The following is an 8,078-nucleotide window of genomic DNA, read 5'->3' on the forward strand; positions in this document are numbered from 1 at the left end:
AGACAGAACCAAGGCACTGCATGGTCCTCGGACTCAGGCCTATGGGGAAACTACCCGCTCCTCTATACCTGGGTACTAGACAGAACCAAGGTATTGCATGGTCCTCGGACTCAAACCTATGGGGAAACTAGATACTTACAGAGAAATGAAAGCGTTAGACAGAACCAAGACATTGCATGGTCCTCGAACTCAAGCCTATGGGGAAACTAACCGCTCCTCTATACTTGGGTACTAGACAGAACCAAGGTATTGCATAGTCCTCGGACTCAAACCTATGGGAAAACTAGATACTTACAGAGAAATGAAAGCGTTAGACAGAACCAAGACACTGCATGGTCCTCGGACTCAGGCCTACGGGGAAACTAACCGCTCAGCTATACCTGGGTGCTAGACAGAACCAAGGTATTGCATGGTCCTCAGACTCAAACCTATGGAAAAACTAGATACTTATAGAGACATGTAAGCGTTAGACAGAACAAAGGCACTGCATGGTCCTCAGACTCAGGCCTATGGGGAAACTAACCGCTCATTTTGACCAGGGTGCCGAACAGAACAGGGGCATCGCATGGCCCTCAGACTTAGGCCTACAGGGAGGCTAACTATAAAATATCCCAAGTTAGGAAAGGACCAAGCCCCACCTAGCCCTTGAGATGCAAGAGAGCTACCCGTGCCTACGTCCTCTCTCCTTATCATCGTTACTTGCGCGATTGGCCGACATACAATTCAAGCTAAAATTGTACAGATCTAAGAAAAAAAAAAAAGGAAAAGCAGGCAGCGTGCATACAAGTAAGCAATTCAAATAAAGGGAAATTGAATTCGCATTACAACGATGAGTTCGTAAAAATTGCATGGCAAGAGTCACAGTACACAGGGGAGAAACACATCAAAATAAAATGACAACGTGAAAGTAGGATGAGCGGAGACGCCGGGGAGTTCTACTCCTTTTGCTCAGGCTGAACAGGGGCAACCCCTAACCCCTCCGAGCCCTGGCCTGAGGGGACGGCCTGCGGGGGTACGCTGAGAGCAGCTGCTTCCTCAGTGGTGGGGGTTGGATCATCGAAAGGGATCTCCACTACCTCTCGGGGTACCTCCTCGCTCGAAGGCTCTCCCAGTTCAGCTACTCGCACCTCTTCAACAATCTCCCTAACCTTAGGGTCCTCAGGGGCGGCCTCGCGGATAGCGGGGGGGTAATGCACGTTCTCTGCCTTCCACAGGTCGAACGTGGCCTCCACCCCAGCTTGTTTGAGGGCCTCAGCCCAGACCTGGGAACAATATCGCCTACACACCCCCGGGACTTGAGCCTTGTAGGCGGCCTCTACTGCAGCCATCCCATCAGCATAGGCTGCGATCTCAGCCTCCTCCTTGGCACGCTCGGCCATCTCCCTGCCATGCTCAGCCTGTCTTTAGCCCGCCGAGCCTGGTCTCTGGCCCATTCGGCCTCCCTCCGAGACCCCTCGGCCTTTGTCACCTTAGCCTGCAGATCAGCGATTAGATTCCTCGCGATCCGCAATTGTTCCTCCGCCTCGCCCATGCGCCTCGTCTGCTCATTGGCCTGGGTCTGGGTACCCTCAAGACCAAATAGAGCACTGTCCCTCTCCCTGGTCACCGCCGTCAAAGCCTCTCGGGCCTTGGTGAGGTCAGCCTTGGAATGCTTCAAAGCCCCGGTGGCCTGGTAGTGCCAAGCGCGTTCCCGTTTGAGGTCTTCCTTCTGCTTGTTTGCCGCCCCCTCCAACATAAAGATAGCTTGGACAGCCTGCCAGGACAACCAATGTGCAATGAGCCCGATAAAAGAGAAAGAGTGGGAGAAGAGTTGAGATTGTAGCCCTTACCATCCCCATATATCGCTTGAGGCTGAGGAAGACCTGCTCGCTCGTCAAAGTGTTAAGCTTAGCCATGTTCGCCGGGAGCAGCAGGCTCCTCTCCAGCGCGTCGGCTACGCGCGCACCTTCGCCCTCATTGAAGTCCCTGAGGGAGGCGGTATCCCTCAAGGGCTCCCCATGGAGCATCGGGGCTAGGAGCCAGGCCTCGGCCTCGGAAGAGGTGGTGTCGACGACCTGCCTTTCCTGGCTCTTATCGCCTATTTTAAGCTGCTTGGACGGCCGCAGAGTAGTGTCCTCCTCTTGTGAGGACACTGTCTTATCCCTCACAGGCCTTTTACCCTTATCCTTCTTCTTCTTGGGGCCAGCAGGCAGAGACCCAGAGGGCGAGCGCGTCTGAGAAGGAGAAGGAGGGAGCTTCTGCAGAGCGGAAGTCGACCTAGCCTTCGAAGGTGGAGTGGGAAGTTTCTGTGGGGACTCCCCCAGCTGGCCCTCAATCAGGTCCAACAAGTTGGTGGTGGGTTTCCTCTTATAACCCATTGTCAGCCGAGGAGGGGCTTCTAAAGCAAGGAGGTCTGCTTCGGTTATATTGGGACCACCCAAGTCCCCGGGAGGGTCTTCGGACTGACCAAGCTGAGCGAAAACGTCAAACGCGTCCCCTTCCCCCTTTGGAGCTTCTTCGGCGGCCTCGGCGAACGGTTGGGAAGAGGAGGGGACGACTAATGTGACAGCTTCCTGGTCGGAGGGCTCCTCGGGGAACAAAAATCCGTCATCGGTCACAGTAATCCTCTGAAGCCGAGGATCGTTGGCGAGGATGACGTGCTTCGGAACCGGGAACGATTTCTGGGTAGGTTTATAACCCAAAATTATGTGGGTGGCCCTAACCCGATTGTCGTCCTCGTTTATGTACACCGGCGCCCTCAGCACCTTTTGCAAATCTTCCCGGTTGACCAGATGGAAGTGACGCTGAAAGGCGTGCGGGTCTGCAAACGGAAAGCACCACCGCGTTAGTAAAGGGAAAGAAAAAAGACGAGAACTTGAAACCCTTTCTGTCTCCCGCTGCCCCACCTGGTATTTCCTCTGTTGTTGGGCAGTGAAGGCCATCGTGCCACTCCCCTGACACAATGAGGAAATCCTCGTAGAACCCCTTGCTAGACTCGAGGAGGCACTGAATGAGCCGCACCCTGTCGTCTCTCGTCTTCAGGTAATACGACTTGCCCTTAAGAAGCTGAAGGTTGTAACACCAGTTCACGTCGTGGTGGGTTAACCTCAGCCCTATCTTCTCGTTTAGGGCGTCCACACAGCTCAGAATCCTAAAGACGTTTATCCCACACTAGGTGGGGGCCAACCGAAAATGCATGAGGTAATCTCTCATCACCGACCCCATGGGGATTGTCATCCCCCCTTCAAGGAAGGCGACTATAGGAATTACCACCTCGCCCTCCTGTCTGTGTATGCGCCACTCCCCGTCCTCACAATATCTCATACCTACATTGCTAGGAATTCTGCGGTCGGTGATGAATTGCTCCATCGCCTCTGCGGTATCGACGTATTTCTTAAACCTACCCATCTCAGTTGACGCTGAAAAGAACTAAGAAAGAACAGGCGAAGTAGAAAAAAGGGTAAAGAGAAAGAGAGGTCAGAAAGAGACAGAGCGACTTACTGGAAAGAGGAAGGGCTCCTCGGACAGTCTTTTGTGCTGGAGGTGCTAGTGAGAGTGTGGCTGAACTCAGGAGGGGCGCACGAATATTCTCGATTACAAATGAGGAACAGGAAGAAGCGGTTCGTACAGGTATTTATACCCCAAATCGAGGAACCATGCGGGTTTTCCCGCCCATAAATGCAAAATGAATCTCCACCGTTGGATGGGTAACGCCTCATTAGACGTGGGGAGCACAGAGCCACCTGAATTTAATGATGGGCACGTTACGTGCTCCGAAATGTCAGCGACGTGCCTTTGGCAGGTGAATGGACCCCAGCACTGACGAGGGGTGAGGGGGTAAGGCCGAGGATGTCAAAATCCTTCTCCCCGCCCGAGGATGCGTGCAGCAAGATTTTGAGGGGCTATTGTGGGGCCAGAAAATTGGGTAGCCTCGGCCCACTTCAACCCAGGCCCAAATGGCCCACGCCGAGGATGCATGATGGGTCCGAGGATGACCCTATCCTCGGTCGTCCGAGACCTCAGTACGAAGAAGGGGCAAACCCTGGGCGAACTGTCACCTCGGCATTGAATACACTCACCTAACCCTTCTGGCCGCATTAATGGGGATGTAACCCCTTAACAGAGCAACATCGATCAGGGTGAACTAATGGAGCATGGATATGACATTTGATGGGACAGACGGTCAGGAGGGAGGCCAAAAGATGACCAACAGGAGGAGGAAGAGAGGGATATATAAGAAATATGAGCAAAATGTAAATGAGGGGTTTTGGAGAGGGGGGGAAGAGAAAACCTCCTCGGCCATGGGCCGAGGAGCATCCCCCAGTTGTAAATTGTTCTAAGTATTTTTCAGTAAAAGAAAAGAGTTCATGCTTCGTGAACGTCGGCCAGCGCCTAAACCTTCAATCCACTCTTTACAAATTCATTGTTCTGGGTTCGTTGGGCATTTAACCCATATCCTTTGGGCTTGGGCAACAAAAACAGATCCTACACAAAACATTGTAGAAGGCAATTGTAAAACTTTATGTATTAAAGACTTTTTTTTTTGGTGATGTCGATATATTTAATTTATCTTTTGTTTAAAATTTTGTATAATTTATGTTTCTTATTGAACTTCCTAAAAAATAATCTTAGAGCTGCCACTGTTTAGAGGCTAGTATTAAGTTATTTTGATAAAATCATATATTCCTCCAGGTTTGCACATTATGGATTTTTTAAGCCCTTTGCTTTTATACTTAAAGTAAGTAATCAAGATTCAAAATTTCAATTCAAGTGTCATATTTTTAACCATATTATATATATATATATATAAATTTTTGGCCCAAAGGTTCAAAAATTGCATTTTGACAGCTTTTATAATTTTCTTAATTTTTGGACCATAATATATAGAGAGACATGAATGTAGTACTTTTTAAAATAGAATAAATACAAAATAATATGAGTTATACCGTGCGTTATTCATCTTCAAATTTTTTTTTTTGAATTTTTTTGATGAATTCATTTTGTTTTAATTTTGTAAAAACATATAGGTTAGCATATCATTATTAGGGCTGTCCATGACCCGCCCGGCCCGACCAAACCGCCCGAAACCCAATCACTTTCACCCGAAATCGTCGGATCCAAGCTTGTTCACGGTCAGACGCGGGTCGCCGGCACAAGCACCCGAGACCATCGGTTCTAGTTGCGGGTTGGCTGTCTGAGAAACCGACAAACCCGACCCGCCTGATGAGCTTTTCTTCCCTCGTCGGAAATCACAAACTCAGCCAATAACCGGTAAATCCAAACCTTTAAGACTTAAAGGTTTAGCCAGATCCGGCCATTCCCAGCAGATTTCAGCGATTTTGGTGCAGATTTCGGCGATTTTGATGCAGATCTGGTGAATTTTTACATTTTTCGGCGATAATCTGCAGATTCTGACGATGATTTGCAGATTCTGGCGGTGATTTCTAGATTCCGGCGATATTTTCCAGCTCCGGCGACAACCCGATCTCCACCCGACTGGACCTGACCTCCACCCGAACCCAAAACTGATCCGACCGATTGACGCCGGCGGTCGGTCTCGGGTCAGTCTTCTGTCCACCCGACGCCGGCGGGTCGGGTTCGGGCTGGGTCGAAACCCGACCCGGCCCGACCCGTGGACACCCCTAATCATTATCATAAACTCCAAGAGGTTTTTAGGACTTAATGAGTTCTGTAAGGTTAAGACAGAAATTAATTTTTTGTGTAGGCAAAGATTGAACCCCTGATCTCTTATTTAACCATCAAAGATTTTACTAGCTGAGTTAGTTGGAACCTACACCTACTCTCATATTAAAATGTATATTATAAGTACAAGTGTTCCAAAAAAAAGTTTGTCACATAAACCCAATTTAGCCGTTCATATAAAGGTAATAAATTATACTATATAAGGATAACATTAAAATATTTTTGAAGATTTTTTTTTTTTTTTTTTTGAGAATCAAATATTTTTAAAAACTTGAATAACAAAATTCAAAGTTCAAACAATCAAAATTGAAGCAACACGCAATGTTGAGAAGCTGTTAGTTCAACCAACGTGCATCCAACTACCCCCGTTCCTTCTATTGTCATCGTCACGGTTGTCTGTCAGTGCTATTTATTGAGATAATCACCCCCTAATCAAACGGGACATTTGTGATTTACTTCAATAAACAATAACAATCTCTTTTTTAAAAATTTCTTATAAAAAATTCAAAATAAAAAAGAAAGACAATAAGCTTCACTTTGCCGCCACTAACTTAATGTTTCGATTTTTTTTCCCCCTTTTTTTTTTGGGTAATCATTTTTTTTCCCTTTTTATTATTATTTATGATTTAATAATTGAGAAAGGTGAATATCAGCCTTGAATGTTCCAATAAAAAACATAAAGAGGTGCCAGTTTATCTATAAAGTTTTTACTATTTCTGCTTCAAACTCTACCAACCTTTATTATCACTTTTGTTTGATGCTCCATAAATGTGACATTAAGATTCCTTTCGTTTTTATTGATTAATAACACATTAAATAAATCTTTTGGACTTTGATTTAATGTCCAAAGAAGAATGCATGCGTATATGTCATATATTAATTATGGACAAAATTTATATAGTACTGTATGTTAACAATATAAAGAGAGAGAGAGAATGACTGAATAGTCAGTATAATAATATGTGTAAAATAATGTACAAAAGAGAGCATTTATATAGGCTAGGTATGTGTGCAGTACAAGTAATATAAGTGTAGTACAAGTAATATACTAAGCTAAGCCCAATGGGCTAATCTATACACTAACATCTCCCCTCAAACTCGAGGTGGCAAGGAGGACGCCAACTGGAGTTTGGATATAAGATCTCGAAGACGACCAGGTGGGTGAGACTTGGTGAAGATATCAGCAGGCTGGTCAGCAGATGAGATGGAGAACAACTTGAGATTGCCTTTCTTGAGATGCTGGCGAGTGATGTGACAGTCGATCTCAATGTGCTTGGTGCGTTCGTGGAAGACATCATTATGAGCAATGTAGATAGCACTACGATTGTCATAATAAAGAGGAGTAGCAGTTGGCTGTGGAGCATCCATGTCAGCCCAGAGCCAGCGAAGCCAGACAAGCTCGCAGGTGGTGTCGGCAAGGGCACGATACTCAGTCTCAATACTGGAATGGGAAACAACATCCTGCTTTTTGCTATGCCATGAGACAAGAGAAGTATCCAACAGGAAACAGAAACCTGTGATAGAGCATCGATCAGTCGGATCACCGGCCCAGTCCGCATCTGAATAAGCATGAAGCTTAAGAGAAGACCGAGAGGAGTAGTGTAGACCATGATAAAGTGTACCCTTGACATATCGGAGAATCCGAAGAACAACAGCATAGTGGACAGAACGAGGGGCATCCATGAATTTACTAACCATACCCACGGCATGTGAAATATCTGGACGAGTAACAGTGAGATAGATCAGACTACCAACCAACTGACGATAGCGAGTAGCATCAGATATAGGTTCACCATCCAAGGGTGTGAGCTTTGCATTGTATTCCAAAGGAGTGGAAACAGTCTTGTTGTCAGTGATACCGGCTTTTACTAGGTATGTGTGAAACAATGTACAAAAGAGAGCCTTTATATAGGCTAGGTATGTGTGCAGTACAAGTAATATAAGTGTAGTACAAGTAATATATTAGGCTAAGCCCAATGGGCTAATCTATACACTAACACTATAGATGCTGTTCTTTGGGTTCACTTCTTAAAATTCAGCCATGTAATTACTTAACTAAAAAATACACTTCCATCCCATAAAAAAAATTTCACATAGTAGAATCTTAAAAAAAAATTTAAAGAATAACACTTAAATACTGTATCTAAATCTTGCCCATTAACTATAGTAAGTTGAAACTACTCCATAAAAACCAACTAGCTATAATAGCCATTCTCAATAGCATAAACTATTCTCATCAAATGATTTAAAAAAAAAAATTATACTCATCCTTTTATTTTTTTTCTAAATGATTCAAAATAAGAAGAAAGACAATAAGCTTCACTTTGCCTCCATTAATGGCTTGTTTGGTGGAATGATTTTTTTTTTTTTTCAAAATAGTAAAAAAAAAAAAAAAA

This window comes from Quercus suber, unplaced genomic scaffold, assembly GCF_002906115.3.
Source record: "Quercus suber isolate HL8 unplaced genomic scaffold, Cork oak 2.0 scaffold_187, whole genome shotgun sequence".
NCBI lineage: Eukaryota > Viridiplantae > Streptophyta > Magnoliopsida > Fagales > Fagaceae > Quercus > Quercus suber.